This window comes from Homalodisca vitripennis, chromosome 4, assembly GCF_021130785.1.
Source record: "Homalodisca vitripennis isolate AUS2020 chromosome 4, UT_GWSS_2.1, whole genome shotgun sequence".
Lineage (NCBI taxonomy): Eukaryota > Metazoa > Arthropoda > Insecta > Hemiptera > Cicadellidae > Homalodisca > Homalodisca vitripennis.
In genome coordinates this window covers 94,178,998-94,192,374 of record NC_060210.1, presented here as the reverse complement: position 1 = coordinate 94,192,374, position 13,377 = coordinate 94,178,998, and the positions used below count along the sequence as shown (strand labels likewise).

At 33.6% G+C, this 13,377-nt stretch overlaps 1 protein-coding gene across 2 annotated transcripts in view; it reads right to left on the bottom strand.

Moving 5' to 3' along the window:
* LOC124359788 overlaps nucleotides 1-13,031 on the bottom strand; it is a 71,935-nt gene extending 58,904 nt beyond the window's left edge. For both annotated transcript variants that reach the window (XM_046812812.1, XM_046812813.1), the window contains exon 1: nucleotides 12,923-13,031. The gene's annotated coding sequence lies outside the window, so the exon portion shown is untranslated. The remainder of the gene's footprint in view (nucleotides 1-12,922) is intronic.
* Nucleotides 13,032-13,377: the final 346 nt, after the last annotated feature.

Below are 13,377 nucleotides of genomic sequence, written 5' to 3'. Positions count from 1 at the left end.
AAATTTTTAAAAATTTCTATGAAAATTAGAGATGAACTTAAATTTAGAAACATATTTCATTCAGTTTACATCTGATTCGGTTTAATGCATATGCGAGTAATACATAATCCCAATAGTTTTCTAAATCCATAAAGGGTCTACGGACCCATTTACAACGAATAATTAAAAAATGTTGAACACTTTACTTTATGAGAAGGAGGAGACCTAAACAACAAATTGAACGTTATCGCCTAAGCATAATCGTGCCATAAATAATTCAAAGTGACAACAAAAATGGCTCATGGAGCCCTAAAGAAGCCTAAATATTGAAACTTTCTACGTACATCTTGTAAGATATAAATATTGAAAACTGGGTTCAAATAGGAACTTGTTGGCATGCAAGTTGAAAGACATACACAGGTTCACCTACAATGCATACCATTAGATGAATATGATAGTGCCTTAATCAATGAAACGTTCTTAGATGGAGGCCATTACTATTCATGCAAAACTATTACTTGACTATATTTCAATGGAGACCCAAAATTAAAAATGTTTAAAAAATATAAAATAATTTTAAACCACTGTTATTTTTGTACTATTTTGGCTGTCTTAGTTTCAAGATTACGACCAGCATACTGTTGAAGAAGCAATGGTTATATCTTATTTATTATGCATCGTGGAGAGTAAAAAAGGGCTTTTTAGAATTATCAGTTCAGTTAATTCAAATCAAAATGTTATGTTATGTTTGTTCTTTCGGGGTTTTTTATGCCACGCAATGATTTCAGATAGCTGTCATACGAAGTTTTAAATAGCGTACTGTCTCATTAAGGAAATAAGAGTAACTACTATGGCTAATAATTATGGTTATTGTCATTATTGCTGTGATTTCAAACAGATTCAAACTAAACTTGGTACAAGTTTTAGTACTGTACACAATGCTGGAATAAGTTCGTTAGCTACTCTTAATCAATGAAAGGTTTCAAAATGGCCATTCGCATTTGTGCAAAGTTTTGTCTCAAGTATTTCACATATTAACATAATACATCAAATTTAAATTGTGTTGTAAATTTTACTATGATTATCATGCGATTTCAAGCAACATTTATTCTTACTAATTTTTCGATAACTGTAAGGTTTAGAGATGACGGCCGTTCAAAAGTTTTAGAATTATACAATAACACGGAATCGTTATAAGTACGAGTATATAATATTACAAACATAATAATACCGGATTCATTATAACTAAATCAAGTATACATTTTTACAAACAATTTTATATGCTTGTAATGACTTTTGTCTTGCAAGGTTTCCAAATATTTGAAAGTTTTACGAGTGTATTTACATGCCAACCTTGAGTATCATCGTACCATCAATGTTTCACAAATCTAACCTTTAAACTAATAATGCATAATCCGTTTGATATTTTGAAATGACAGCCGACGAACCCGGAGGGGATATCTAATCTTTTAAAATACCCCAAGTATTACAATTTCGAATTTTCTGCCCTATTCTGTTTTCTACGAATCTTTGGATCATCAGAAGTCTTATGTTTTGTTATATTAACGCGGTTATGTTTAATTTAGTAGAATACAAATAAAGCTTTCACCAACCGGTAGCCTTCTACTCTCTGACTTGCAAACACCTCATACCGCAGAATTACAAGTTATTATTATCATAGACACGTTTCTAGAATTTTCTAAATTTCGAAACAAGTTTTTCAAATACTTACTATATGGTAATGCTAAACTAAATTATCTCTCATTTACTTCCTACACGAGTCCGTATGCTGTACAAATAATTATTAGGTGGTATGTTTGAATTATGTATTATTCGCTCAACACATAATGCTTATCATAACGAAAATAGAACTTATAGCGGCATTACATCTTATGTTCATTGTACCACGTTCCACAAATTTATACTTTTTTGTTCTACGTAGGTTTTTACAGTGGTGCGGATATTCTTTTGATTGTGAATGTAATATGGCTATGCGAGGATTATTAGAAATTGAGTCTGTAGTAATACATTTTCTTCCTTAGCCTCGAGTATCTGGTGGCATACAACGGTTCTATGTACCATCATAAAGTGCCTTTTTCATGAACACATCGTTTGCATTATTTAGTTTCAAGATTACAAATTGCTTTGTCTATGAAACCTAAATTATTGGAAATGTATTCTATTCTCAGACTATTAAATACTTCGAATCTCAACTTAATATTAGTACATTTTACCAATGAATTTGTTGTATTTTTAATATCTCAATAAATCATACACCACGGCTACATGCATAAAGTAGCTAGTTTATTTATTTAAAAATACTTTCTTATTTAAGTGAAAATATGAAACTACCTCACCATGGAACATACGATTCACTTTTAATAGTTTAGAATTCAATTTCAATTTTATCAATTATTATTTAAGCTACAAACAGCTTAACATTTAAGCTTAACATTCTAAATTTGTTCTCTCTGATTGATAATATAACTCTCTTATAAACATAACACTCTCGCTGATAATTCTAAAATTATCATTTATGTGTTTAGTAAAACGAGCATAGCCCAAAACAATTTAATTTTTGTAAAGTTATCAAGTAAATTGCTTTTCCGTAATAGGCTTTTGCCGACCGAAGAAATCATCCGAGAATCCGAAAATAGTTCAAAATGCCACTCGAAGAACGCCCCCACTCATTCTGGTAATCTAGATCCACGTTTACCAACCTGAGACACAATAAACTGTTAAAGTATGAGAAACGTATTATTACTGCTATTATTTATTGTGTATTATCACTTAAAAGCAAAGCTCTGAAAGAAAGCATAGGCATTTCAAGATTGCATTTATGACCAAGGTCAGCAAGGATGATTATTTTATTTCCGTTCCACAAATTAATAAAATTAATTTAGGAGGGGAAAAATAAAAATACAGCTGTAAAAATATTTTCTAAAAGTCCTTTGGAAATTTGCTGCTTTAAAGAAATATTTTTATTCAAAACAAAATAAGTTTTGGTGCATCAATTTTGATGGATATTTACAGAAAACAGTGCACAATGAAATATTGCAAAACGTACGGAAACGTGAGACGCGTGCACTTACTTGCGAGGGGAGACGGGAGGAAATGGTTTTAAGTGCGGAGAATGTTTTGAATTGTAAAATGTGCGGGTGAAATGTTCCAACTGTGGCCGGATCGGATGCCAACATTCTCGTGACTCAGCGACCTGGAAGCGTTTGTTGCGCAATACTACTAGCATTGTTTGACTATGATCTACGATAGCTTACCGGTATCGGCGGGGATAGGAATCTCCCAGTGTAAATATTGTGGCGATTGTTGTGTTCACTAGACAGATATATACACGTGAATCTGCTGCCAAGAAATACATTGCATTCAGGTGATATGTTTGTGATCTGAGTGAGATTCAAACTCTTATAGTTCAGGAATTTGTATTGCACAAGCATAGGCTACAACATGGCTTTTCTCGAAACCGATAGAGAATTTTCTCTTAAGAAAGAAATCGATCGTCAGCCGCTAGTTTTAGTTGGGGTCGAAATAGAATGGTATCAAAAGGGTTAAAATATGAAATGACAACTAATTGTTTTCTCTGATCATGTTTTTCTTTGACTTGACACACTTCAAACTAACCATCAGACACGCAAATAATTGTTAAATCAGTGTCAGTTAACGTTATACATGTTCTTAAGTTGCGACTTCCTACTCTTTATTTAGTGGCCTGACGGTGTAATAACTATTATTTGTGTGTTTGATGTTCGGTCCCGTTGTAAACTGTATCAAGCTAGGAAAAATATAGTCGGAGAAAAACGTCTTGTTCTACTGGCGAAAGCTGTAGAAATATGAAATAGTGGAATTATTGACATTTTCAATACTATTTCAAGTAAATATTCCAATGCCGATATTACGTGATTTTTAATCACGTAATATCGGTTTTTCACTTTCAAATTGGAACAATGTGATATCGTCCCTATATATCAATTACAGTAATAACTTAAAAGGCAACAAACAATTATACTCCAAAACAATTCCAGGTTTCGCAAAATTGCAAGATGACAAATAACTAACAAAATTACGAGGACAACTCACAGTTTAGAAGAGTATTACACGTAATTAGTAGAGTTGGCAACACTGTGGCGATGCACTTGGATTCGGTCCATCGCTGTGGCAGAATGCAGTTAAAACTGGCGGTCCTTGACACATTCATTGCATACTCGACATAGTTGCGAACCTTTGGACCCAAGGTTTGGCTGCATCCATAACTATAGCGGAGCCCTACGTCTTAGCCTATATCTGAGATGCGAAACTGCAACTATTAGCAAATAGTAAGAGAGACAAGTACATCAAACGAAAATGGTATTTATGACTTATATCCGATCCCGTTTTCTGCACAATACGTCTAGAACTATTGTAATAAAGTTTACAATCCGTTGTATGATACTAGTTTTCTAAAACATTCTATTACAATAAAGGAACAGTTTTATTTTCGTTTCGTTACGCTGTTGGTTCCTGAGGGGAGAGGTTTACATGAGCTTGAGCATCCTGAATCGGATGAAACATTTTTGTATGTATAGGGATACATACAATATAGGGATGAAGGATTGGATTTTTGTTGTTGCGGCTCTAATGTTCTTCCGTGATACGTTTAGAACGGCTTATGTGACTTATTAGCCTTTTATTAACCATCACTAGGCTTCTAGAAGATTACTTTTATAGGGTACACCTAGTCCAAGATAACAAAGTAGGGGTAGGCCTCCTTATATTACGTAACATGCTTCGCTGAGGTTGCATGCAACATTTCAAGTCTATAGCTACATTTGTTATTATGTTACAAACCTATTTCAATGTCATATGATAGTACTCAGTTTGTTTACAAAAGTATGTTTTAGCGATTTTTTTGTTGCCAACATAGTTCCTGAAAAGAACAACAAAAATGTTCACTAACACTTGATGTTCCCGTGGAGTGACTCTATCACCGAACTCTAGATTCGAAATACCTGTATAGACATGAATCTTCATGCAAAATTCCAAATCTGTAGTTCAGATAGACAGACGAACCGGAATGAATTTTCTATGGTCTCGAGTGGAATAAAATGCAAATGTTAAAATGCAATAAGATCTGTAATTTATATAATCTTACATTAAATTTATTATTTACTCCAACCAGAGACTAGAAGTCTTGTTTCTGTCCCAAATTTTTCTTCCAATAAACCGATTCAACGGGGTATCGAAGGATTCGATAGGACGGACTGCCATTCTCCCACTGATTCCAAAATCAATAGATCTCTTCCTTGTATGAAAAGGACCCTATGAACCAAGTTTCAACTCTAGGATTTTTCTATCGAGTACACATATGGACAGATATACAGTCGGACGGAATGCTCCCCCGACTGCACCCCCCCCCCCCACTTAACACCTTTTGACCCTAACATTAATGGAGTTCTTCCTTGGACTAAGAGGAACCTATGAACCGACTTTTAAGTTTCTAGGACCTTTCTATCAAGCGCTATCGAGCAGATGGACAGACGAATGGAGAATGACATAATTTTAAGGAGGTTACTTAATAATAGCAAGAAGGCAAACGCATTATTATGAAATATACAACAATAACAAGGAATATTGAACTCAAGATTTGTGGAACAGTTACTGGGAATGTATTTAGTTTTCCAAGCAGTAATGGCAAAGTATATTTTAATATATATTACAGTGAAAGAAACATCATCTTTCCGGACATTTCCCATCGTTTAGTGATACAAAAAATCAGTAACACTGCGTTTCTATATCGGCAATCTGATCTCCTCATCAGGTGGAAAGCTAACCTAACACATAACTACGATCTATATTAAAGCAAGGTGTAGTTATGAGTTAAGTCAATTTTCTACCTGATGAAGAGTTCAGATTGAAGATTTCGAAATGTAGTGTTACTGATTTCTTGTATCACTGAATGGTGGGAAATGTTCGAATAAATCCTGTTGTCTCCATAATCCTTCCATCGTAGAAAACAAACTTTAAACAAAACAATTATGTGTGTGTGTGTGTGTGTGTGTGTGTGTGTGTGTGTGTGTGTGTGTGTGTGTGTGTGTGTGTGTGTGTGTGTGTGCGTGCGCGCGTGCGTGCGTGTTTATCTTGACAGAAGAAACGGTTGAAAGAAATTAGTTGATGATTTGCGTGAAGAAGCAATGGAACTATCGTTAAAAATGTATATGTTATTTAAAAATGTTGTAAATGTTATTAAAATAGCGTTATGAAGACTGGTTCCTGTTCGTCTATATAAGATACGCATCTTTTTGGCGACTTCATCAAAATACAGAGGGGCTAAACAGTAATAGCAGAAGTTAGTCATCTCCTTTAAGGCTTTGCGTATGAATAATGCAGACGTATATAGCTTACATCATTTTTAAGACGATTTGTGACTTCTGTTTGTCAAGTCTATGGTTCATAACTGTCTTAACTCAGTCCAGCTTGGAATCACGAATAAAAATCAAATACTCACTTTATAATCATATTGATGAATAAATAAATACATTTAGTTATTGTGATTTTCTCTTGTTAAATCCTTCACTTCGTACACATTATTTGTCTTGAAACTCGTATATAAAATGTTGTTATCTTTTAATTAAATAGATACATATTAATAGATTTCTGTAAATTAATACATTCAGGCGATTCTATACGTAACCCGTAACAGCCTGGTGTAGCCACACGGACACAATAGTATGTTCAGTATTTGTAACAGCCCGGTGTAGCCACACGGACACAATAGTATGTTCAGTATCTGTAACAGCCCGGTGTAGCCACACGGACACTATAGTATGTTCAGTATTTGTAACAGCCCGGTGTAGCCACACGGACACAATAGTATGTTCAGTATTTGTAACAGCCCGGTGTAGCCACACGGACACAATAGTATGTTCAGTATCTGTAACAGCCCGGTGTAGCCACACGGACACTATAGTATGTTCAGTATTTGTAACAGCCCGGTGTAGCCACACGGACACAATAGTATGTTCAGTATCTGTAACAGCCTGGTGTAGCCACACGGACACAATAGTATGTTCAGTATTTGTAACAGCCCGGTGTAGCCACACGGACACAATAGTATGTTCAGTATTTGTAACAGCCCGGTGTAGCCACACGGACACTATAGTATGTTCAGTATTTGTAACAGCCCGGTGTAGCCACACGGACACAATAGTATGTTCAGTATTTGTAACAGCCCGGTGTAGCCACACGGACACAATAGTATGTTCAGTATCTGTAACAGCCCGGTGTAGCCACATGGACACTATAGTATGTTCAGTATTTGTAACAGCCCGGTGTAGCCACACGGACACAATAGTATGTTCAGTATCTGTAACAGCCCGGTGTAGCCACACGGACACTATAGTATGTTCAGTATTTGTAACAGCCCGGTGTAGCCACACGGACACAATAGTATGTTCAGTATTTGTAACCGAATTGTGCTCTCACTTTAAAATTTGGTCTATTAAGGATAGTAATGTGTCTTTGAAAAAGAGTTAATTATTATTTAGGGTTATATACATGTAAAATTATTATTTAAATGTAATAAAATATGACTATAGTCCTCTCTCTTCTGCTAATTCTTAAGAAGAGATTATTTTAATCTAGAGATGAATTATTCTTACAGAAAATGTTCCTATGTAAACAACATTTTCCATGTAGTTTTAGGCGTGTTAATTTTTTAAGTATTACATTTTTAAATATTAAAAAATGTTGCTACATTCTGCTTACTTCTCCTAATTAATAGCATTAAAATTAAATTCCAAACCACGTCCTATTAAAAATAATAGTTATAATAATTAATAATAATAAATGATTTTTAACGCTTTTGATACTTATATTAAAATTTAAAACTCTTTACAATAAATTAGCATAAGCGTGAAGTATTATTTTATTCAACGTGCAATTTTCAGTGTTTTTTAATCTCTCTCAAGCATAGAATGATGCCTATTTATGATTGGGGGTTTCAAAAAATAACGAGAAAACATATGTATCACAAAAAGTGTTTGAATTAAATTAATTAAATATTTATTTAATGTGCACAAATTTGGATATAATAGATTTTTCAGTATGCATGTTATTCCTGTGATCAGTCGGATAGAGACGGATTTAGTGACTAATAAAACCCCATAATAAGCCGTCTACCGAAATGTAACGACTATTACAAAAACATATCCCCAGACTCTCCTACACTACTAACCGATCCTCCAAATCCTTCCATTCTCTTCCGTTAGAAGTGTAAGAGATATGAAATTATTAGAAAATAAAAATTCACGACTAAAGAGAACCTTACAGAAGAAATCCCGATTATGTAGTATTTATTTAATATTTTTAATGTCTTATTGATTTATCTTCGTGTTTGTTTACTACAATCTTTGTTTCTTACATAAAGAATTATTTCCAAACTGAAAGTGAAGCCTGTTTTCTTTGATAATTGGTTCCCTAAAGTAAAGAGCAAAACCGCCGACCAACGCCTGAGATGGCTTGTTGGCTAGGAACAAATTGTCTGTGAGATCCATGTTTGTGGGAATTTCGGGTCTGCTAAGATAGTTGCTCCGGAAGATTTCCCTTTTGTATACGTAAACTTCCGGCCCTCGTGAGCTCCCAGCTCTTTCCGGCGTCTCGGTTATTCGGAGCTCACAGCCTCTGGAAGGATCTGGCCTGTGGAACTTGTAGTATACAGAAACGTTATTGTGAGCGATCCTGGGTTTTTAGCTTGCATCCTATCGGGGCCCTTAACATCAGGAGAACTCACCATCTATAAGCACGTAGCATGATAAAGTTCTTGCTTTGTTAGGATCTTCTTGACATGTACTTTGAAGTGCCTGGATTATAAGGACATGTAGACTGCGTTATTTGTTATGGCTATAAAATACATTTTTGGAATCTCCAACTTGTCGATCAGGGAACTCCCGGTCCCTCAAGACACATATTGTTATATTACTTAGTCGATTCTAGCTACCGAAACAGAATGGGCTCTGTGAAACCCACAGTCTGGGGCCATTAGGAATGAAGGAAGGTTCGCAAGAGATTCTTCTGTCTGAACCCATCAGATTCAGAGGTACTCAATTCTTGTACTTGTGTAACTTATTTATAGATTTTTCACACTATCTCAACTTATGAATGTTATAATGAATTATCTTTGCCACAACTTTAAGCCGTCCAACGATATGTAATGATAATTGCGTATGCCTCGACACCGCACTATAAAAACGCTAAAAATATTCTCAGTTAACAATTGCTTAAAACGCCATAACAATTTAGGTTGACATCCGTGTAAAATAAAGCTTCCAGGATAGTTGTGCAGAAATATTTTTTCTATTATATATAGTTGGTTTAAACTACCAACTCGATCATATAAAAGATTTCTAGACGATTTTCAAGTTTCTGTCTTGGTTCAGGGTAATTTACAGTGATAGTGTTCTCTACAAGTGAGTAACTTTCCAGGCAGTATGTTTTAAGGCAAGACATGAACTTTTTATTTATATTATTTTGACGTCACTGTTTAAACACCGGAAGAAAGTTGTTTTGTTTTATTAAAAACGTTCGCTATTGCCAAGATATATAATATAGGTTAGAGATGTATCAGCAAAAATATTAAATAGATACAACATTTTAATATTTAAGACTATGTAAGTACTAATTATTACGAGTATATTAGGGAACTTTTAAATTATACAGAATGAAAACAAACATCAATTTCGAGTAGCGCACCCACTAATGTTGGTTATATTTTAACAATATACATAGATTTCCCGTCAAAACACGAGATTCTCAAAGATAACGAGTTAGGTGATGGATCAATTAGGTAAAAACAACTTTAAGGTTCAATGGAGGGTTCTGTTATTTTCCATCTGTTAATAATATACATACAAACGGATTTTACTTTTTAAGGACATTTTAATACAAATTAATAAAATTGTCACTCTTTTCGAGCGCCATGTGCGCTCAGTCTCAGGTCTGTTATTTCAAGTTTGTAGAACAGCAGAGACGAACCGAAAATAAACGGAGTAATTTAGGACTTTTGCACCAACCTTAAAACTACAAGCTTGTATGAAAGCTATTATGTAATATACGAGCGTTTAAATGATTTATTTGGTCAGTAAACCATACATTGATGCGTATGCCAGGTTAGCGGTGCCATTACCGTGCTGCGAGTATGATCTACGCGTCAGGGTGGTGTGAGTCAACGGGTGTGAGTCAAACAGCAATGCTCACGCTTTTTCGTACAAAGTTACGTAACAAATAAGTTTTGAGGTAAAAGTTGGGATAACTATATATTTTTGGAATTGGCACAAAATTTTGAATAAGTTATACATTTACAGTTTTGATTTAAAAGGTTTTGTTAAGGAGTTACACAATGGAATATGTGCAAAAATAATGTCAAAAAATAGTTTTTAAACAATTTTGTGAAAAAAAATTATTTCTTGAAAACTAACAAAAAGTTATTGCTATTATAATATATATAAAGCGCTTACTTTTTCCGATTCAATTATTTTGTATTTGGCCGTATCTGTCACATATGCGTTTAAATAAGCAAACTAACATATGATCGGAAGACCAAATACCTGTCAAACGACTTTTATTTACATTAAACTGTATAAATGGCAATAGCCTTATTTAATTTCAATAAACATTGAATCGCAAAAAGTATGCTCCCGGCGGAGCAAGTACTTTTTGCGATTCAATGTTTATTGAAATTAAATAAGGCTATTGCCATTTATACAGTTTAATGTATATATATATATATATATATATATATATATATATATATATATATATATATATATAACGTTGCAGTGAGTACCACAGATACACTGCTGTACAGTGTGAAATCCAAGAGAATATTATTGAGCTACAATACTTTTCAAAAGAGAAAGATATCACCGCGAGAGTTTGACCGCACGAGCCATGCCGAGGGCAGCAATTCCCTGGACAGTTTTCCGAGTATCCGTTTTCCCATTTTTAGTACTTTTAAACAAACATCACATTTATGTATATATTTAGAAACAGTTTCCATTCTAAATTTAATTTAATTCTGCAATAATTTAAAAAATTATAATTTATTTCTACAAATGGTTTAAAAAAAAACAACAGTTTCAGTTTACTCCCTAAAGAGACAAGGTTATGTTATATCCCTAAAGGTAAAACTAAACATTTACTACTTGTTTGCATAGAGTTAATAGTCACTTCGAATAGTAAGTTGAAGAAAAAAGAATAGGAATAGGTCACAAAATCGGTTGACGGTTTTTATTTAATCGTGGAGGAGAAAAAACGCTCTGATGCAAGTAATTTTTGTTTAGCTTTTAGTGACTGGATGATTTGACATAGTTATGTTGTAGAAACAAAGAATAAACGTTTCAAAAACTAAAAGTTCCTGAATAAACCTTACAAAAAAGATAAGCATGCAAACTGTTAAAATAATACAAAACATGGCGACGGAGTATTTTGTAGAAAACATCAAAATTTATCGTACAACCAATATCCAAACTACATGTTATCTATTGCTTACTTGTCTGTATTCTCAACCTTGTATTTTGGGGTGTGATACCTGAAAAAGAGAGTAAAAACTAAATATCGAAACGTTGTGTTCTGTTGTAACGCATTACGTAGGAAAATGTTATGATTATTAAGTGTGATAATAAATGTACAAAATTAATGTAAGATCATGTCCATTATTCACATAGTTCTAATTAAAAAGTCTGTATTGTAATGTAGATTTTGGCAGCGTTACTGTTTACTACCGCTATTTGTTATAGGAACCGCAAACAAACAACGCAAATACCACAGGAATGTTCTCGGTAGTTTAGTACGAATTCGTTGTAAACATTCTCCATTCATTACAAGTATAGCAACATAAAACATTAAATAATATGAGATTATTTGTGATGAGCAGATAAAACGAGTTCGTATTTTTTAGAAAGATGGAGTTAGAAGGGGAGAGTGATTTAACATTGAGACGAAAACACCGATCAATTCTATGTAAATGTTCAAATAAAAATCTTCTGTATCTTAGTGACTTAAAATGTGAAAAAAACCAGAATTCGTCATGCACTTATTTAAAAAAGACTTACAATTTTGTTTTAAGAATTAATTGTACTTTTCTGTCAAAATTGTTTTAATTTGTATTACAATAACAATTGTCTTCGGTGTTTTGGACAACACCGACACACCAAACTTTCGCTATACATGTATAAAAACAGTTTTGTACTAGAATAAAACAAATAGCGAAAACATAAATGTATTAAGTAAAGTTATAATGATTATAACAAAGAATCTGTACCACTTTCATAATATCCTTCGAATAATGGGTCATATACACTGTCTCATTTGACATTTGCTATTAAATAATTATTAAAATAAAGGCAGTATTCAAAATGCTCCCACTTCTCAAGGTCACGTACTAAATGACAGAAAATTATTAAAATGATGTAAAAACAATTATATACGAGTATTAAAAATAATTTGTTATCGAATGCTTAAAACGTCCTGATTAAAATTAAAAATGATTTGGTGGAGTCATTGATATGAATTAGATCTTTCTTGTTAATCATAATGAATTTTTTTTCTAGACCACACAAAAATGTTTTGTTGGATAGAACATGGCTGTACAAAGTCTAACGTGTTGTTCTGTTAAACAGCGAGTAAGCGATTAACAATAAAGTAACCAAATTCATCTGACGTTGGCATGTGTTCAGAACGCCCTCTACAGTGTTTTGTGATAATTATAACCTGGTAACCTTCAGTTGGGTGACATCGTGATATATATACCACGGTCACTGCTAGATCAGTGGTCACGCTGTCGCCGTATACGGTCCAAATAGTGCTAATGACCGTATTATTGTTTACTGGCTCTCTACATTAGACCAATTAGTCAACAATAGGAAGAAGAACAATAATAAGTAGCGGCCACTGTTACCTGAATATCGTCTTCCACACGCTCTCCCGGCAAAACTGAGATATTCCCGCGTCTGTCCCTGCGACCGTCCAAACTCAGCGACAGCTATTTCTGACCGTCTTGAATTTCGTTGAAATTATATTTCTACTATTTATAACATCTGGCTTATTTACCTTTGTACATTCTGCATTGGCTATGGTGCAATTTTCATTTTATTGTTTTATGCCAAAATTAACGATACCCACCCACGGCTACTCATTATTACCACATGGTTTCATTGCGTAATTAGATTTCATATATACAACGAGTGATATGTATATATTACGAGTATTAAAATAATCAGAAAAAAATATTTGTGCCTCAATTATCGAAAAACGTTAGCTTTACTATATAAATTTAATACAAATTATAACCATAACAACTATGGGAATGACAATTTTGAATGAGGGTTTTGGATTTGAATTCTGTCTCACTCT